The sequence below is a fragment of the Lemur catta genome, chromosome 8 (genome assembly GCF_020740605.2).
Source record: "Lemur catta isolate mLemCat1 chromosome 8, mLemCat1.pri, whole genome shotgun sequence".
NCBI classification, from domain to species: domain Eukaryota; kingdom Metazoa; phylum Chordata; class Mammalia; order Primates; family Lemuridae; genus Lemur; species Lemur catta.
Genome location: NC_059135.1, coordinates 81,459,560 through 81,481,485, shown reverse-complemented (window position 1 = coordinate 81,481,485; position 21,926 = coordinate 81,459,560).

Genomic DNA, 21,926 nt, shown 5'->3' with positions numbered 1-21,926 from the left:
ATCATGAAAGGAGAAGATCATACAAAGTTCAACAAAGAGTCATTAATCCCTCTTCTTCAAGGCTGTCAGCTCAGCAGTATGTTTTCATAATTGATAATTTCCAACAGGTAACTTGGCAGGATCTCTATTTCTGGCATTTGAGTTAGGAAAAGTGAAGGATTTCCCCTTTAGGTAAATGTTATTTAACCCCTGGACAACTTCATATAGTCTTTGATTATCAGTGGTAAACTCTACTAGAATTTTCTAATGCTGTTGTTTTGACATTGGAATCCTTTACATTATGGTTTTGGAATGGCGTATGTCTGTTAATTAAATTCCTAGAAATGTTTTAATTTGCTGATGAGATCTTAATGAGATAAATACTGATATGGTTTGGAGATTTGTCCCTGTCAAATCTCACGTTGAAATTTCATCTCCAGTATTGGAGGTGGGGCAGAATGGCAGGTGTTTGGGTCTTGGGGTCAGACCCCTCCCGAATGGCTTGATGCCCTCTCTGCAGTAATGAGTGAGTCCTCACTCTATTAGTTCATGTGAGAGCTGGCTGTTTAAAGGAGTGTGGGTACCCTCTCTTCTCTCTCTTCCCATGTGACACACCTGCTCCCTCTTCACCTTCCACTTTGATTGGAAGATCCTTGATGCCCTCCCCAGAAACAGATGCTTCTTGTACAGTCTGCTAAATGAATCTCTTTTCTTTATAGATTATCCAGTCTCAGGTATTTTATAGCGACACAAAACTGACTAAGACAAATATTAGCCAGACTAAGTGCAAAATTAGCCAGATTCTGTTACAATTCCAGAATGTTTAAAGAAGGATGACAAAAAAGCAAGGAAGAGGAGGACAGAGAGAGTGTTTTAAAAAAAATAGTTCAGGAACTCCTTGATGACCCAGTTGTATAGGTCAAATTTTCAGGCATGGGCCCTTTTGGTTTATAGTCTCAACTAAGCCAGAAGGTCATAACTTCTTGGGGTAAAAGACTTTACTTTTTCCCACCGTGGTATACATTATCTTCCCCTTCTCCACACCATGATTTAGCTGTTTCAAGCCCTGTTAATTCATCAGCCAACATGAGCATACTCTAAGGGTTCTAACTGACTTTAACTCAGCAGAACTGAGTCCTTCGGGAGAGAAAAGAGACCCAAAGTACCTTACAACCAGAGTGGCTTTACAAACTGTTACTTCAGTTTCTAATTATTGCACAGAAGACTGTCATATAGAAACACTCTAGATATGTTATTAAAATATTCAAAGAGAATCTGTAGTGACTGTGCATGGCATATTTCAAGATTCTATTTTAAACACACAGCTTGGAAAGTAGAACATAAATTATGCATCAATGAAAGGGTCACCTTTTTATCTTTCACGAGACCCTTTTAATGATCCTGCATTTCCAAGAGTAGAGAAGCAGTATTTGTCTACTGCAGAGCATCTCTCACGTAGGTGTCCTTCCCTGCAGTCTGGGGATTTGGGGTAACTTCTTAATATTAGCGCACTGTCTTCTTGGATAGCTGCAGATTCCTTGAGTCCTTGTTATCCATTGGGCAGCAGGATGTCACAGAAAAGGAGGTGGGTAGATGCTGTCACTTCTGTAAAAGGAAAAGCACTGCACAAGAGAAACAACTTTATTCCACTCATATCACTTATAAAGTCCTATTTGACCTTAACTAAGTAGATGTGTGTATCGGGTAGGAAATTAGACTCAAAGATACTTTAATATCAGAGCTGTTTTTCAGGATTGTTATCCAAGTTCATAATCATTCTACGGAATGTCATCATTCTGAAAGACTCTAGAGAAATGCTATTAAAATATTCCAAGAAAGATTTTAGTAACTGTGCACAGCATATTTCAGGATTCTCTCCACTGTATAATGATGTAGAAGGTACCTAGTAAATGTCTTAAAATAGGCATTTTTCCATTGGAAAGCTAATGAATAATTTTCATTATAATTTAAAGAGAAATTAGAAAAGAGAAATAATTTAAAGCCTATTTAATTCACCCTCATTTCTGGTAATAAGTCCTTCTCCACTGAGCCCTGCCTCTGCCCTTGCTTTTTAAAGGATATTTAGCACATGCTCTTTCTGATTGTGTAACCTAATTGGAGTTGTTAGTTAAGGCATGAGAAAGGAAAATGAGGTCAAGATTCTTAAAAACCATTTCCTTGCTGATCCAGAAGGTTAGAGTTAAAGGAGCACTAAAATATATGAGGGCATGCTAGTGATTTCCCAGGTAGGTTTCACTTATTGTCTCCTTTTTCCCTCACATTGCATAACTATCTCTTAATAGTCAGAAAAACTGGTCCCAAAGAGAAAGTATTTGTGGGCCTAGGCAAGGACAAGATGTTACAGGAAATTTTCTCAAAATTCTGGGACCACTGGCTGGTATGCTCGAAAGTTCTTTGCTTCAATATGAACACACAGATTGCTTACCAATGCTAAATGATAGTCGGGAGGATCTCCTGAAAAGCTAGATAGATAAGCCCTTGGAAAAGAGATGAGCTTGAAGCTCAGGTGGTATTGTCCAGTCATGGGGATGAGGATGCTTTCAGGAAGTGAGACTACTATCTTCCCTGTAAATCTGCGCAGTTGCAATGAGGCCCCAGTCAGTCCAAGAGAAGATACCTCCAAAGAGTATTCAGAGCAAGCAGGAAGGAATTTCAAATATACATGCACTGAAGGGAGATCCTTGTGTCAGCCTTGTGGAATTAGTGAATTATTGGGCTGCAATCCAGATAGTTGGGGAAGGATTGGAAGACTTCCATATCATAATGTATTGCACAGAGAAGAAATACAGCACAGACTCTACCATTAATACAACATGTTTCTCCAGTATGGGTCAGGCCTGTTTGGAGTAAGCTATGCATAAGGTCAAATGTGTTGTCCTTGGCAGCGCAAAAGTTTGGAATGACTTGGGTTCATATGTTGAGTACTTTGTAAATGTGAACACCTCAGACATATTAATTAACAACTCCTGTTATGAAATTCTTCATCTGTGAAATATGATTTGTTAAAATTGTTTCCCTGCTGGACACCAGTATTTCTTTTAAAGAATAAATATCTTTATTTAGAAATAGATTCTAAGTGGTATAGAGATGGTGAACCTGTAAGTCCATGAGTTTGCAGGAGATAAGGGAGGAAAGTAACAGCCCATCCACTCTGATAAATTGGTAAGAATTGCCAAAGGCTTTTATTTGTGTAATAGGGAAGCATGATATTCTGTTTTCAATCATCTGCTATATAGTCTTGTACTGAACTTTTCTCCATCACCCCCTGAATCTCTTGTGTGTCAAAGCCTATTGCAAACTTTAGGTCTCCTAGGAAGGCAGTTTTGGGGAGAGTAAGGGAATGGAATCAAGAAATGAAAACTGGGTCCTAGGAGGAACTCAATAAATTAGAAGCAATAAGATACATCACATAAAATTAAGAATCCATCAGGAGCATAAAATAACATTTGGAATTGTAGGAATTAGCAGAAATCTTGGAGAGGGCACAGGACTTTCCACGTGAATAAGATGGGGTTTGTGATGATTCTTCTGACATCACAAGGGAAGGATGACCCTGCTGACATGTTGATTAATTAGTTGACATGGTAGTGTGAATATCAAATTAGATTAAATTAGATAATATAGACATCCTTCAACAAATTGGCCACCTCTTTCTTCATAAATCTCTTGCATCTCTTCTGTCTTGCCTTTTCCTGGATTTCTGTATCCACGTGCTAAGCGTGGCTCCTCGAGACTTCTATCTGGGGTCCTGTGCGGATCTGCTCTTACTGATAATGTGCTATTATGAAACTCTCAGAGTCTTTAAAATGGTTTTAATAATATCTTCCTCAGAAAGTTGTGAGGATTTACTAAAATAACATATAGGAAGGGCACAATTTATAGAATTCAAAGTACTGTAAATTATAGGTTTTATATTTAAACAGCAGCTCACAACTTCTCTAATAAGAAAAAAATAAAATAAGACAGAGAAAAGAGGCTCTTTTCTAAACAGCTACCTCCCTCTGTGGACGACACAGCTGGAAAAAACCTTAGCAACTCCCCAGCACCTTCTTTATGTGTCCTTCTCTTTAATTGCACACCAGAACCAGAGCTCATTCTTCTTGACTGCCAGGCCCAGGCCCTTTGTCTTTTCCAGAAGTCTCTGTGCGGGAGGCTGTGTTCCCGGTGCCACAGACTAAGCAGTGTGATGATAAACTTCAGAAAGTCCTGGCCTCTAAGCCCCTACACATCCAGCTCGTCCTTCAAATGTGACTTTTGACTAAGTAGTTAACCACACAGAGAGATGGATGCCAGGCATTTAGAACAAGTTCTTGGATTGGCTAATCTATTTTCGTTTAGTTGTCATGGTAGAATTTGAACTATTTCAGAACTTACTGAATGTCAATAATGGCCAGATTTTCCTCATTTTTTTACATGACAATTTGGCAGCATCAATTTAAGATGGGTTGAAGGAAGGGTAGTGGGAGCGAGGTCTGCCTTTCCTCTGAATTTTTCTTGCTGTCATTTAACTCAATTTGTCCTGGTTCTGGTCAATGGCAACAACATATCGCTCTGATATCCTTTTATATGTGTGTTGACAGGTTTGATGTTTCTATTACACTTTGTTTTCCTACATCCCCCAGACTGAGCACATCCAGTTCCCTTAACCTTTCAATACAGATCTTATTTTGTAAATTTTCTACCATTTGTGGCTTGCTTCAAACTTTCCCATCTGTTTTCCTTTGAAGAAAACTCATAAAGAAAATCAAAAGGGCAAGTAGAAATAAAAGGGCAAATATATCTGTTTAGCTTCTTCTATCTACTTCATTTTTCTTGTTTTCCCATTAGCAGGAATAGTGTACAAAAAACCCCAATAAACTTGGTATCAAAACCAGCAGCTGATCTTGTCTCGTGCTGTGCAACAACATGGCTAAGCCAGGTGCTTCTTTCTGAAAATGTCACTACTAAGCCTTGGTGCACAATACAGTAAATTCAATACCTGAATTAAAAAAAAAATGTTTCTTATCCTATTGGTAAAGAATACATTATATTGGGTTTAATTTGCATGGTGTATCTATAAACAAGAGTATGGATGACATGAGTTTTTTAAGGCTTTGGCTCAGATAAAGAAAAGACAACCCTAAAACTAAGCTTTATCAAGGTATCCCTAAATGGACTAAATAGATTTTGAGAGACTCAAGTATTTTATCTCACATTAAGTCTTTCTTGGAATCTTACTTCAAGATTGAACTACCCACAGTGGAAAAGTTTTACATATATGTAGTACATATGATTATTATTATTATCATATATGTATATATAGTTTCCATTCATCATTTCACTCTTCTGTGTCATGTCCAATAAAGAACTTGTCAGGTGTTGGTCTCTAAGGTTGAGGGGTTTGTTTTTTCTGCCATCTCTTTTATTTATTTATTTTACTAGGAATGCAAGTATGTTGAAATAGGAATTTCTTTTATCTGTTTCTCTGTTCTAAGAGTATGTGAAAGTGGCAAGCAAAATCTTTGATTTTGATTATACTTACTAGGGTGCTTTCAAGAAATGGGTTAGTGTAAAATAATTTCAAATTTAGTTTGAATCAATACAATGACTTACAGAAAAGTTAAAAATCAATTTGAGAATTGATTTATAGGAAAACAACTTCTTCCTCTGTTCTACCCATCTTCAAAAAATACAGAGAAGTAAAAACTTAATAACTCACTTAGTGCATTGTATAACTACATATAAATCTAGAAGATTTTTTTTTCTTAATTGGGTACAAATCAAGCTCTTCTTTCTTTGAAAACAAACATTCAAGAAGGAATCTAAGATTACTCATTCATTTTCAAATAAATTGAAGTTAATATATACCCTTGTCCAAAATATTTATATTTCAAACCTCATTTATGGTAGAGAAATAAATAATTCCATCTTATTAATGGAATTCCGGGCAAAGTTGTATGAGACTGGAAGTGGTGGGGTTGTTTAGATGGTCACATTACTGCTCTACTACAATATTGCCTGTACTCATTTTATACGCCCAGAATTTTACAATATAACAAAAAGGTAAGAAAAATGATATATTGCCTTAAAAATGCATAAGTTTAGTTTTCATTTTTACATTATTTTTACTGCCTAGCATTCAAATAAGTTAAAAAGATCCTTTTATCAAAGCTTTATTGGTGCCAAATTGGGGAAAACCGTCATCTAGATTTATATGTAGTTATATAGTACATTGGGTAAATTATTTAGTTTTTACTTCTCTGTATTGTTTTCAAAGAAAGAATGAAGTATCATAAAGAGGAAAAAATAGCCAAAACAGGTGGAGAGTATCATAGACGGCAAAAGAATACAGAGAGAAGAGATTGAAAGCACTACAGTTGCCTTGTTGCCTATTTCATGTTTATACGAAGGCCACCCTAGTAAAGACCCTCTCCCAAAAAAGACCTCGCACATTTTTACTCTGCTCGAACCCTCAGGCAGGATGCCAAAGTTAAGCAGGTATGGGCTTTTAAGATTTGATCTATTCTCTGACTAGAATTGTTTGAAAATTCAGACTATTAAACATAAGCCAGCGTGTCATCTGGGACAACCTGACTCACCATATACATCCTAGGCTTTGAGTGGCAGGAGGATTCTCTTTCTACGTGGGGTTATTGTAGGCTTTGATACTAGAATGTTTTTCCAATAATGGATAGAATTGTGCCTCATTGGCTTACTCATCAGGATCAACTTGACTGCTTTTTGAAGATCACTGTGACACAGTAAATGTTGGAAAAGACAAGGCAAATTCTCAGAAAGATATGGTTTAAAGCCTGAGCTTTTGTCAGTCACTGAAAAGCAAAAATTAAATCCATATATATATTTTTAGTAGGTACCAAATATCAAATTCAATTTTATGCTGAACTGAGTATCATTATAGGATTAAAATAGTTTGGCTACTGATTTTTGACATTATAGATATAATATTTTAAAATTTAACTTTTTTTACTTTCTAGTTAAAGGCTGCAAATGTTATCACATATTAAATCTTTACTCAACACAGTGTCTTGTCCTTATATTACCTAATTGCTTCTAACATCATCAAGAGTGAAGAGAATAATTGACATTCTTAGTCATATTCCTCTTCAATTTTCCATTTAAAAATTTTAAGGAAGTCTTTTAATTATCTCAAAATTGGGACTTAATTTTTTATAACCTTTGACCTCATAATTAGTTCATTGCTTTATTTCACATATACAACTTTTTGCTTACTCATCATTGAAACATTTTATGTTAGAGGCTGCAGAGGCCAGAATGAACAACACATGGAGTCAACCCTAAATGGGCTTGCAGTCTTTAAGAAAAGTCTTTTAAGAAAATCATAAAGCCATTCTACCGTGTTAAGTGGTTACAAAGAAGATATGCACAGGATGTTACTAGAAGAAAGTGTAAAACTCCAGAGGAAGAGGAACCAAATTCAGTCTTAGGTGTAGTGAAGTGTGCTGAAAAAATATGCGAGGTGAAGTAATGTAAATCTTGAAGTACAAATGCAAATAATGGATGCAGACCAGTTGGAAGTTTACTGCAATAGCACAAATGAGCAAAGGTAGCATGGTTCATACCATGGTGATGCTTAAGCTGGAGAAACTTAAATGGAGATAGTTTTGGTATTGTATTCACTAAATCTCAATTAACTGCATTCAACAGATATAAATTTTTAATTCAGTCACATAATCATAAACAATCAAGTTAAATTCAGACTCTGGGTTTCTAGTATTTATTAGCAAACAGTATGCTCTATTATTTGGAGAAATTTTTATTATAAAATATAGAATATAAAATGACTACCTATGTAGAAATCTAATAATAAATAATCAGAAGAACATTCAAAAATGATACATTCTATATCTTTGCATATGGAATCAGCTAAGTGCTCATCAGCTGACAAGAGAAAAAAGAAAATTTGGTATACGTATGTATGTATTTCAAATCTTCCCAAAGTTATCAAGAAAAAAAAAATTGAAGTGAACCTAAAAAAATTGCTGAACTGTTAATAATCAACTCTTCATCCTAGAAACAAACAAACAATAAAAAAGGTGGGGTTTTTTTTTGGCATTTTTGAAATCTTTGGAAAATCCAGACCAGAAGCTTCTGGGACCTTTATCATTTGGTAATTATTTATTTACCTAACTCCTTGCATTTCTTGAGCACAGTATTTCAAGTTGTTCACTATTTTATGTCACTTACATGCATTAATTAAAGCACCTTAAAACAAAGCACAACAGTTTAATATTTCTCACAATTCTGTCAATTGGCTCAGTGATTCTTCTATTAGTTTCCCGTGGACTCACACATGTGGCATCATTTAGCCAGAGAATCAGCTGAACCTGTCTCTTCATATAGTCATTGTTCCTTAAAACCACTGGGTCAGACTGGAATTTCTCAGCTGGTGGCATCTCAGTTCAAGAGGGCAAGCCTCTGATTATCATGCTTGCTCATATCTCCTTGGTCAAGCAAGGCCCATAGCCAAGTCCAGAGAAAATATAGAAGGGACTACATAGGTGTATGAATATTGCAGCAGGGATTCATTGGGGGACCATTAATGATACAATCTACCTCCTTGTTAAAATAAATAGTAGGTACACATTTTAATTATATTTTTTAAAGTAATATAAATAAATTGTGCATCTTTGGAACTTAAAAAAATTCTCCTAGATAGGTACTGTCCTTTTAAGTTTCCTTTAAAGGAGAGTTATAACTGCTGTCAACCATCTGAGTTATCAAAGACAGTATCTTGTCATCTCCTCATCTCTCTAGAAAAGATCACCTGTTTATAGGCTGTAAATGGAGGGTTTTTTAACATGTCCTGGAGTAGGGCAGAGTCAAATTTTCCAAGCCATTGTTTCTTTTTGGGGGGGTGGATATTTAATTTTATTACTCAAATTAATTGTTACCAACTTTTTCCCATCAGATTCACTACAAAATTTTTAAATATCAAGTAGTTTGTTGATGTTCTCACTGGCTGAGAGTGAACAATGGCAGCCAGTAACCTTAAACTGTTTCAGTGGATTTAATATTCATTAATTGCTCTAGTTAACCAGTTGGGAATTAGCAGTATCAAAAGTAATCCCATTTGATAAATTATAATAATGCACTTTTAGACTTTAATTACATTCAAGTTATTAAGAATAAATCTTTCAAATTTGTAGATGGCTTTGGATGATCTTGTATTTTCCTTGTAATAGCATATTTTTTTTTAATTTCAGAATATTTCAGGGGTACAAATGTTTTGGTTACATGGATTGCTTTTGTACTGCTTGAGACAAAGTTATAAGTATGCCCATCTCTCAGATAGTGTATGTTGTACCCCTTAGGTATGATTTCACCCATTCCCTCCTCCTCCTGCCTCCTGTTTGATTTCTGTTGAGTTTTACTTCCTATTGTGCACATGTGTGCCGTTCGGTTAGTTTCAATTTAATAGTGAGTACATATCCATGGAACACTACTATGAAGGTTGAGGATAATGATCCTTTTACAATTCTTTCCAACATTTCTTTCTCTACCTCCTGATTCTTCTTGGTTACATTTCCAGTATTACACTATTATGTATACCATTAATGTCCTCTAAACCATTAATGTCCTCTAAATTATGTTCTTAAAGTTTTAGCTCTAAAGTCCAAATACTTGGGTATAACATCCCTTTTCCACCTCTTCCTAGCTATTTACATTTGTATTTATATTCATATATATACTTAGAATGATGTATGGATGTGTGTGTATATAATTGCATGTGTGTTTATACATATAGCTATACATATGTGTGTGTGTTTACATGTATACATAATGTTTTTCAATCATAACAAGTAGTGAAATAATATATTTGCATTACACTGTGCAAGAGAACAAATTCTTACCAACAACTCCTTTGTCCCAACACTTTTACCCTTTGATATTTTAATTTGATTAATGTATTAGTTGGTTGAATTTCTACATTAAGGAATTTTTTTCAATAAGTGCTCATAGAAGCAGCTAACATATTTTACATATAATAAGAGCTTGATAAATATTTGATGAATAAAAATATTTGTTGACTAAATCAAAGCTGTGTATTACCTGGATTCTTTCATGGCTGAGATATTTTATCTTTTGCCTTCTTATTTACATTATATCTTCATTGGACATAGTATTTATAGCTCAAACATTATTTTACTTAGAATTTTTTAGACATTAATGCCATAGGATTTTAACATGTTTCAGTCTTGAGTCAAGCCACACTTTTTTTTTTGCAACTGATTTGCTTTTTCTGCGTGAATGTCTAAAGAATTTTTTTTAAGTCTGAAGTTCCTAATTTAAGTATCATATGTGTCATTGTTGAGAAATTTATATCAATTTGTTTTTCTGAAAGATATACTATGTTTTATTCTGAAGATTGACTTTTTTCATGCCATAAAATGTTTCTTTTAATAAATCTTTGAATTAATATCTTCCCACATGTGAGATTTTAGATCCCAGGAACACTAATTGTCTTTGGGTCTGTTTTTGCCTCTCCTTTATAACTACTTTTTCTCTGTTAATATCTTATTAACAGTGTATGAACAGAAATTGCATGAAACATTTCTTCAATGTTAGAAATATGACTTTCAGACTTTCTCTTGGTTATTTCAAAATTATTCATTTTTTTAAAAGAATGCTATTTATCTCTTCAATTAGTAATCTCTTCTGTTTTCTCTATGGTATTTATTATATTGCTTTTTAGCCCTTAGTGTAAATAAATTTTTGAATTGATCAAAATTTCCTATAGCTTAATGGACTTCTGACTGATGTTTTTGCTCCTTATGTTGAGTTTTGATCTTTATGTTATATGCTATCATGTCTCCTCAACTTGTTCATGCCTAAGAAACTCTGTCTAGAATTTATATTTGCTGTGTATAGTGTGAGAGTTTTCTAAAATTTATTTTCCTTGCATCTGAGAAGATTATGATTCCACACTGATTTTAATATACAGCTAAAATAACTTAATGGCAAAAGACTGAATGTTTTCCTAAGATAAGGAGCAAGACTAGATATCTGCCCTTACTCAACCACTCTTATTCAATATAGAGCAGGAAGTTCTAGCCAGTACAATAAGGAAAGTAAAGGAAATGGAAAGCATATGCATTGGAAAGGATGCAATAAACAGTTGCTATTTACAGATGCATGTTTGCCTACATAGAAAATCTCAAGAAATTTAGAAAAACACTCCCATAAGTAATAGGTGATTTCAGCAATGTCACAGAAATAAGATAACCATACAAAATTCAAATGTATTTCCATATATCAGCAATAGATATGTGAAAATTGAAACTAAAATATCACTTGCAATCACTCAAGAAAATAAAATAATTAGGTGCAAATCTAACAAAACAACTACAAGACCTGTATGCTGAAAACTACACAATGTAGGTGAAAGAAATCAAAGAAAATCTAAACAAACATAGTTGTTGATAGATTAGAAGACTCAGCATAGTAAATATGACATTTTTTCCCAAATTTATATACGGGTTTTATGTAATTACTTTTAAAATTCCATCAAGATTTTTGTAGATAAAATAATTCTAAAACTTGTATAGAAAGACAAAGGAGCTAGACTAGGGAAAACATTATGAATTAAAAAAAGAATAAAGTGGTGGGAATCTGTCTACCTAACTTCAAGATATATTTTCTAGCTATAATACTGAAGACTATGTAGTATTGGTGGAACAATATACACATAGACAAATGGAACAGAATGGAGGACCCAGAAATATAGTATATCCATACACATATATTTGTCCAATTAATTTTTTTACAAAAGTATAAAAGCAATTCAATGGATGAAAGACAGCTTTTTCAGCAATGGTGTGAGACCAATTAGACATTCATAGACAAAAAAAATAAAATAAAGACCTTGGGCTAAGTCTCATACTTCATACAAAAATTAACTTGAAATGGATCACACACTTAAATGTAAACCATAAAATTTCTCTAGGGAAGGAAGAAATTAGGAGAAAATTTTCAGGACCTAGGTGTATACAGAGTTCTTAGTCTTGATACCAACAGCACAATTCATAAGAGGAAAAGTTGAAAAACTGGACTTCATCAAAACTTAAATCTTTTGCTCTGTTAAAGTCCCTGTAAAACTTTACAGAAAAGACAAATTACAGAGTGGGTAAAAATGCTCGCAAAATACATATAAGATAAAGAACTAGTATCTAGAATATATTAATAGCTCCCAAAAGGCAACAGGAGAAAATCAATCTGAATAGAAAATGGGCCAAAGACATGAGGAGACATTCTACTGAAGGGGATATATAAATAGAATTAAGCAAATGAAAAGATGTTCAAACTTATTAGCCATTAGGGAAATGCAACCTATAAGCACGATAAGATATCTCTACACACATATCAAGGTAGATAATATAAAAAGTAGTGATGACTCCAAATGGTGGCAAGGATACCAAAAAACTTGATCGTTCATGCATTGCTGTCACTCTGGAAAATAGCAGTTTAAAAAAAACAAAAAAACAAAAAACTAGACATGCAATGTAATACAACCCAGCAATTGCACTTCTCTGCTTTTATCCCAGGGAAACAAAGACTTCTGTTCACACATAAACCTGACCAGGAATGTTTATAGCAGATTTATTCATAACAGCTCAAAACCAGAAAACACCCAGATGTTCTTTAGTAAGTAAAGGGTTAAACAAAAATGGTACAACCATACAATGGAATACTCAACAATACAAATGAATGAACTACTGATATACAGAACAACCTGAATGAATCTCCAGAGGATTATCCTGAGTGAAGAAAAGGCCTTCTCAAAAGGTTGCACAGTGTGATTCCATTTGTATAGCATTTTTGAAATGGCCAAATTGTAGAAATGGAGAACAGATTAGTGGTTGCCATGTGTTAAGGAAGTGGCTTAGGTGGGAGAGAAGTAGTTGTGGCTACAAAAGGGCTCCATGAATGATCTTTATGTTGATGAAAATATTGTGTATCTTAACTGTATTTATGCCATTACCCTGTTTGCGATATTGTGTCTTTCAAAGTTACCACTGGACAAACTGGATCAGAGTGCAGGAGATCAGTCTACATTATTACTTAACAATTGCCAGCAAATCTACAACACATAAAAAATATAGGAATCTAATTAAAATCTAATTTAACTGCGTTAAAACCTAATACAGTTTTACACGTGTTAAGTGGTCAAGAAATACATAAATAGTACAATAAATATGACATTTTATCTTGAATAAGAAAATTCCTTAGAGCCTAAAGATTTTTGTGCTTAATCAACTAGTAGGCAAAGTTTTACAGTGGTGATTCTTAAAGTTTTGATATTCTCAAAAATATTACAAAGTTTTAACGAGCTTTTATAGGAAGAAGAAATAAGTATCAACTGTTATTTCATGAATGTCTTAAGCCATATGATTTTTTGATAGGTTGTAGGAATAATCAACAGCATAATAGAAAGCTACACTAGAAAAAAATATCAGAGCTCTGATAATCTTGTCATTTATTCAATTGACTTGATCAGTTGTGATGTACAGAAACATAACTACTTTTTAAGTACTAGGCTGTCATGCATTAAGAATGAAAATAGTGTGGATTAGGAAGCATTTTTTTCCTACAGACTAACTCTGTAGAGACTTGGCAAAAATGGGGAAATGTAAGTATCTTAGCTTCATTTTAAGCTGATCTATGTAAAATGGAATTCTTCCAAAGTAAGCATTTATAGTACCCTTTTGAGTGAAATGTAATATTGAAATCTGTGTGACTGTGCATTAATTTAATCCATGTGTGCCTATGTTTAGCAACTAACTATAGAATTAATATCTCTCCCTTCTTTAGTGATAAAGGCTCAAATTTTTCACAACATTGTAAAGCCTTCTTAACTAAATCGTGGTTATGATAATAAATTAATATCTTGAAGGGCTTAAACACAAGAGAATAAAGAACTTAATAATGAAAGTTAATGGATTACAATCTATTTAAACTGTATATGCAGAAAGAGTTGGTTTCATTTGGGGAGTTTCTCTAGCTTAATAAATGAGAATCTTTTGTCCTGCAAGTAAAAAATAAGCCTGGCTAAGCATACAAGCAAGGTCAGCTCACTGATCAAATACCACCAGAGAAGTTATGGACATGAAAAGTTTAAAGGGCATATTGTCTCCACATCTGGACCATGACCTTGATACATGGTCATTTGTTTTTCCTTTATTACAAAATAACTGCCGTGACTTTATTTTTGAATAAATCATTTGAGAAAAGAAGTAGCTTTTCACACTTGAAGATGAAAAATATCTATAAGGGAAAAAATCTCAAGTTATTCCTCCATCTACTCCTTGTTTGTGGGTCTCGAAGACAGAAGCTACTTTGATGAAGGGATTAAATAATTCAAGACACACAAGATTTGGTGTTTGACCAGGAATCAGTTGGCTGGCTTTTGGAGTTAGGACCCATAAACCCCAAGAGATCCTCTTTGTTCCATAGAGAGATTGACAACCTAACTGCTTTAGAATGTTCTCAATATTATTTAACTAACCTGTGCTAACAGACCAGCCATTCTGAAATAGGTGTCCAGCCCTGCCCTGTGTGCATGTCTAAAGATGCACCTAGGAGAGAGTTAGAAATTAATGTTTGTAAGTGAAAATTATAGAAATGGGGGAAATGGGCAAGGTTTCACTTGAGGGTGGAATTGGAGGAAGAGACCATGGTTCTCCCAAAAGAAAACAGCCACAAGTGAAGTAGAAGTCTTGGAGACGGTGCCAAACTGCCTCTCAGGCCCTACAGGCAGAGAGTGCTGGGATGATGGTAAGGTGTGAGGGTGATCTGGCCATTCAGCCATTCGAAGACACACATACACACACATACACACACATACACACCCTGCCCTTTCCCAATCCTGAGTGTGTAGATTTGGGACTGAGGGGACTGTGATACACAGGAAAGAACTGTATCACTTTGACTCAGTGATTTTTGTAGTATGACATTCTTTAGAAAGAGCTGGTGGTAACAGTGAAGGAGAAGGAAAAAAAAATAACAGTAGTAGAACATCAGCACTTGAGAGATCTACCATGGCAGAGGTAGGGGTAATTCCAGAGTTGACCATAAAGATCTCTGATTATGTGAGTAAATTGTACAAATCTCAGGTTACAAGAAATCTCAGGTATATTAGGAACTATAGCTTTTTCTATTACTCAATTTTATTTTTGTTTTACATCTGCATTCAGCTAGAATGGAAGAAACAGAAGTAATGATTTCTCAGGGTCCTTCTTGGTTCATGAATCTGTGTCCAAGTTGCAGGAGCCCCGTGGAGAGACAAAGAGTGGGAGGACCCTCTTGTCATTCCTTCACTCCGAAAAGATGTGAGGTCACCCTTTGTTGTTCTCTAACTGGCCCTGTTGTGCCCCATACCGCTCAGTGGCACATTTGTGACATACTTGGGGTCATGGGAATTATCTTGCTATGCTCTGCTTTCCTGGGAGGGCAGAAATGTCAGTGAGGCTGCCTGAGTCTTATTAGTCTAAACCTGCTCCTAGGACGATAGTAGGTCTTTAAGTGCCCCTGGGGGACTCCCTCCTCCCCCAGGCTCTTCCTAGAATTCCCAGTGCAGGTCTCTTCCTGCAGAAGACCCATCAGTGTCTAAAGCTTGTCACTTTTCTTCTTCCTCTCTTGTCTCCTTCAATATGGGGCTGGTTTTTCTACCTGGGCCACTTTAGTGAATGGAAATAGATTGAACTGTGTCTTTTGGGACAATTAGAGTGCCAGAGATAATAGAAGCCTAATGAACAATAGCTGAAAATTTCCTAATTCATATACCTGGTGTCTTCTTAGTTTACATTAAGGCTTATGGAAATAAAAACCTCAGAATATAACTCTTTTCCCCTGCTTTGTAATCTGTAGAAGAATCTTTCTCCTGGAGCAAAGAGACAAAATGAGAAAAAAAAAAAACCCAAAAACCTAGATGCTTTAATTTGGGCAAAATGGGTGAGTAAAAAAGCAAAAGGAGAAATTATGAAAGGCACATTGATATAGACAGATGCTAGATAGTAAATAGAGAGATAATTACTCTGACACATGACACCCCCAATTCATAGTACTGATAATACACAAGAGTACTGGATTATGAATTACTGTGAATGCTGTAATGATATACTACTGGATAAAGCTTTAGGGAGATTACACCCTTTTTTACTCATTATTTAAAATATTAAAGTGACTGTCTTGGTGTCCTTACAACTCAGTAAATGCTAATCTTAGAGAATTTTCTAGGGTATGGCCATTGAATTGGTATTTAGCAATGGAAAAAATGGTCAGAAATTCTAAAATGTAGGAGACACATTATTTTCATATTAATAACCATGTTAAAGTTAGTCCACACTTGACAAAGGGCTATGAAACATGAAGCAAATGTGGATCAAAAGCACACAGAGATTCATTCATATCTAATTTTTCTTTTTAGGTAACCTTTCAAGCAACCATATGACAACTAATATTTAAGATAATGTTTATTAATATTAAAAGCAAATAACTATATAAAATATCAGTAAGGGAGTTCAGTTTAAATTGGTCAAAACCCATGCATGTGACATGTGTTAAAGCTAAATATTCAGTAGTGGTTGTATGCAGGCAGTTAGGTTTACTTGTTTATAACTCTTTTAGGTGTACTATCAGTGTTAGGACAACAATTCAATCACTATAGGAAACTCAATGTATCCATTTAAGGAAGAGAAAAACTTGTAGGAAACAAGGTGAAGATATTCTAAAACTGGTTACAGTAGCATCAAACCATTATGATCTGTCAAGTTTTATTCACTGTATAATTCATTTAGTCCTTATGACTGATGAGAAATACACTATCATTATCTTCTTTAACAGGTGAGAAAACTGAGGCACTGAGAGGCTGTGTAGCTTGTTTAAGTCAGTGGTTACGTCAGGATTTACAACCAGGCAGACTGCTGTGCAGTCCATGAACTGACCTTCTCGTCACATCCCAGATGCTCCAGTTCCCTTGAGTCTCACAGGACAAGAACGGTTAACCCAAGCTCGGAGGCACTAGAACTTCTAAATGACATTTCAATGTAACACGTTAACTGCCGCACTAGAATTTTTTCGCCACCCCCCAGAACCACAATGTGTTATTAAAACAGAATGATACTTTCTAATTTGTTATTTTTTATTGTGTTCTGTGCATGAGTTATACACAATGCAAGCCACGTTTTTAGAATTAAATTGTTGATATTAATTGTAACAATAAGAACATTAGCAAGTAATATTTTCACAAACCAACTTCAGAGTTTTACTTCACGAAGCCCCGGGGTTAAAACTCATGTGTGTTAAATACAACTCACATGGCAGTTAATGTGTTAAGAACAATCAAAGGCAACAGTTGCAACTTTGACTTAAATTATTAGAGATTTTTAATAAATTCATGATTGTTTATTTGGATGGATAAAAATGTTAACTTTTTCTATTGATTAAAGTCCTCACATATAAAGATATATTATTTAGTTGTATATAGTTTGTTGAACATTTCTCTATGGCCCTATCTAAAGATTTTCTTTCTTCTTAGTAACTGGTTATGGCCAATCTACACCTGAGTTCTTGATAATTCCAAAGCATCCTATGCAAATGTGAAGGGCAAGACATTAATTAGGGCCTTTAGGGAAAATCAAAAATATAAGTTTATTCCCTAAACAAACCCATGGATCAAATCAGCCAATCATAAAAAAATTTTCGGAAAATGTGGTATGTGGTAAAGAGTGAAATTTGGAGTCAGGCAGACTAGAGTGTGTGCTTGCTTGCAGTACAACCTTCCAAAAGTTACTTAACTTTTCTCACCCTTAATGTCATAATTGTAAAATGCAAATAGTAATTCCCACACAGATTGCTGTGAAAATTAACTGAGATAAAACACAACACAATTCACAATCCCAAAGATGTAGAATCAACCCAAGTGCCCATCAATTCATGAATGAGTTAATAAAATATGGTACATGTATACCATGGAATACTACTCAGCCATAAAAAAGTGAATTAGTGCCTTTTGTAATAATCTGGATGGAACTGGAGGGCATCCTCCTAAGTGAAGTATGGCAAAAATGGAAAAACAACACATGTACTCACTATCACATTGGAACTAACTTAACAGTACTCATGTGCTCAATAGGAAGTAAAACTCAACTGAAATCAAACAGGTTGGGAGGGAGGTGTAGGGAGATGGGTGAAATCATACCTAACGGGTACAATGTACACTATCTGGGAGATGGGCACACTTAGAACTTTGTCTCAAGCACTACCAAAGCAATCCATGAAACCAAAACATTTTGTACCCTGTAATATTGTGAAATAAAAAATAAATTAATTAATTAAAAAGAAAGGAGGCATGCTTTAAGACAGTGAATTTCTTTGAAAAAAGCAGATCCTTTTTTAAAAAAAATGAAATTCTTTCAGGAACCCCTGTAAAAAACAATAAAATAAAATACAAATCCATCCTGAACGATGGCTGCAGTTACTCAACTAATATTAGCAACTAACCCTATTTGAGCAAGAACATTTTTGTAATGGTACCTAGGAAAATTGAGGCTTTTGTCACCAAATAGCTATGAGGTCAGACAATAAAATATCTGTTGAGCATAAAAAAAATTCTTGTTTCAACTCTTATGAGTTAACAGACTAGCATGCCCTCTGTGGTGAGACTGCTTGGATTTGAATACTGTATCTGCCACTTACTAGCTGATGATTCTGGACAAGTTGCTTAAAGTCTCTATATTTCACTTTGCTCACCTATATAGTGTACCCTCATTGATTGTTATGAAGATGAAATAAGTTAAAATTTATAAGTTTCATAGAGCAGTGACTTATGCATAATTAGCACTACACAGGTATTTGTAAAATAAATACTTTTGTAATGTCCTTCTGGCTTAAACTCTAATAAAGGATGAGGCTGTATCATTTCTTTAGCCACATATATTTCTGGTATTTTTTTTTTTTTTCGAGACAGAGTCTCACTATCTCACCTGGACTAGAGTGCCATGGCGTCAGCCTAGCTCACAGCTAGGCTGACCTCAAACTCCTGGGCTCAAACGATCCTCCTGCCTCAGCCTCCCGGGTAGCTGGGACTACAGGCACATGTCACCATGCCCAGCTATTTTTTTCTATTTTTAGTTGTTTGGCTAATTTCTTTCTATTATTTTAGTAGAGACGGGGTCTCGCTCTTGCTCAGGCTGGTCTTGAACTCCTCAGCTCAAGCAATCCTCCTGCCTCGGCCTCCCAGAGTTCTAGGATTACAGGCGTGAGCCACTGGTATTTTTTTATTTATGGCTCAAACAAACTTATTCTTTACCTTGTAGAGATAACCAGAGGTGTGATATTTTGGATATTTAGCAAATACTATTTTAGATGGCTGAATAATTCACCGTGATAATGTTGAGTTGAAGCCATCTTTATTTAGGGGCTACAGTATATGTGAAACTTTGGTTTATTTGTTGCTTTTGAAGTTGTGGTGTTCATTGTGTATTTAAACTGAAATAATGGAAGTAAAATTTTGAATTCATTATATATTCTGCAAGATGTCTAACCTCATATATCACCCAGATAAGAGTTTGAATTCATGTAGGAAAAAAGGAGGAAGCCCAAAACTTCAGTTTCTGCAATTTTAAAGACTGTGATTATTAACAGCAAGAAATAATCTGTTATTTCTTTAATAGCAGAGTATTGCAGAAATAAGTGATCAGCAGTCCAAACCAGTAATTTCCTCCAATCCTCAAGAGTTCTGTATGGTTAATCTGCAATCTATTACCAACCAATCAAATTGCTCCTCAAATATAAACCCCATTCTCCACACTGGTTTCAAAGTATTCTAGACTTATTTTTTATCTCAGTATATGATTAGATGCTGACTAACTGAGTCTCGCAGACAAGAGATGAGACACCTTGCCAAGGTTATAGTCAGTAATTCAGATACTCCATCTCATATCATTTAGAGTTGCAAGGTGGTGGCTGCATTTATTTCTGTTAACTGAGCACTGGAGATAAATGGCAAGGTTCATTTTCCAGCTTAACACTTTTGTGAGAGTGAATAATGAATAGCTAAAAGCATTGGTGATATTTTAACAAAAGAAGAACGGGAAGTTGGATTTAGCCTGCTTCCTCTGTCTGAAATAATATTCTCCATTTTTACCTATTATTGCCATGTAATTCATCGGTACCCCATTCTTTAAGCTTATTTTTGGCAAAACCAAAACATATGAGAGCCAACTACGGGATTATTAAGCATTACTTCTGAGGAGTGTAGACCATGTCATATAAACCCCTATTATATTTTGTCAGAAAGTAACATCCAATTTGGGAGTGAAATTTAACAATAAAGCCTTTTAGAATATATTTATGAATGGAAGCTTAAAAAGTGATGCTTTCCAGATGCAACTGAACCCAAAGTCCACAAAAATGTTAATATAATGTGATGATGATAGGATTAGGCTTCAAAAAAACACAGAACATGCAATAATTTCTATGTGAGTAGATGAGCATCACAATAACCAATTCAGATGTATATACCATCAAGAGAGAGTATGGCTTTTTCTAGTCTACTTGCAAGAAATGGCAGTTTTCTAAATGGTAGATATTGGCTTTCAGAACTTTGATGAAAAGAATTTCATCTCTGCCTGCTGTTCAGTAATGATGCTCTTGGCTTGTGCTGAAGTTGAGGGAAGAAAGCAGGGCAGTTAAATGTGACCAAGCCATTGGCTTTAAAGCTCAACTAAATACGAAATTTTAAACTACTTGCTCCCTTTGGCCATTCCCGCCTCTTGGTTTAACTATTGATGTCATTATCAAAGTCAACCTAAATTCCCCCAGCTGCTAAGGTTTGTGATAAACCACAGCAAAGGAAAGGTTAGTGGTACCCATCCCTTGACTGCTGAATGCCTGGGGTCCTTCTACATGGCAAGATGATACATTATTCTTTGTGCTTTCATTGCCACAATCTGACTGTTCTATAACCCAGTATATAATTTTACAATCTCTCTCTTTATTAGCACATTTCAATAAAGTTCAAATTTGTATAGCCTCAAAGCCATTAACATTTTGTAGCACATTCTGGGTGGCACATTTCTCATTCAGAAAAATGTCTGCAGAGGAATGCTCTTCTGATATATTACTCTCCTTGGTTCATCATTTAAAACTTGAGACATCCACCAGCATATACATCTTATTTAAAGTGTCAAAAAAGGGCAAAAAATAATTGTACGGACTTAAAGAGCCTTGTTACTTAAACTTCAAGGATCACTGCACCCATTTTCCGTTTTCTCGGTTAACCTTTTTTTTTTTTCCTTTTCTCTCTGTTCATTCTTTTGAAAATGAAGATCAATAAAGAAGGAGAGAATGGATAATCATCTTTTAAAATACAGTATTTAAACTAAATCTTTTAGGAAACAATAATCAAAATGATTTGCCCATGCATAGAAAAGGCAACATAGAAATATCTAGATCCTTAGTGAAATTTTTTTGCATGTTAATATCTCTGCAAAATAATAAAATTACTATCAGATAGGTGAGGCTGAACAATTTAAATTTCTTATTTATGTATAGAGACCCAGTAAAATTATTAAAGTCTGAAGGGAGGTCCTCAGAGTTTGAAAATTAGAGTGCTCATTTCTTTTGTCATTGCTTAGTAATTTGTCATGGAATAAATTATAAAGGAACATTAATATCATTGCTGAGTAGAGGCTCTATATCATTGTTTACCATACATGTACCTGTGTATATTTGGAATATGATGGATAGTCATCTCCAAGGTGTCATGGGAAAGGTTCTTCTGAATGATTCCCCAGTTTCTTATTTTGATAGTGTACATGTTGCCACCTGAGATTTATTCTTTCAATGATTCTCAAACTTTGCTGGACTCTTATTCACATGGGGAGCTTGTTAATGACAAAGACGCC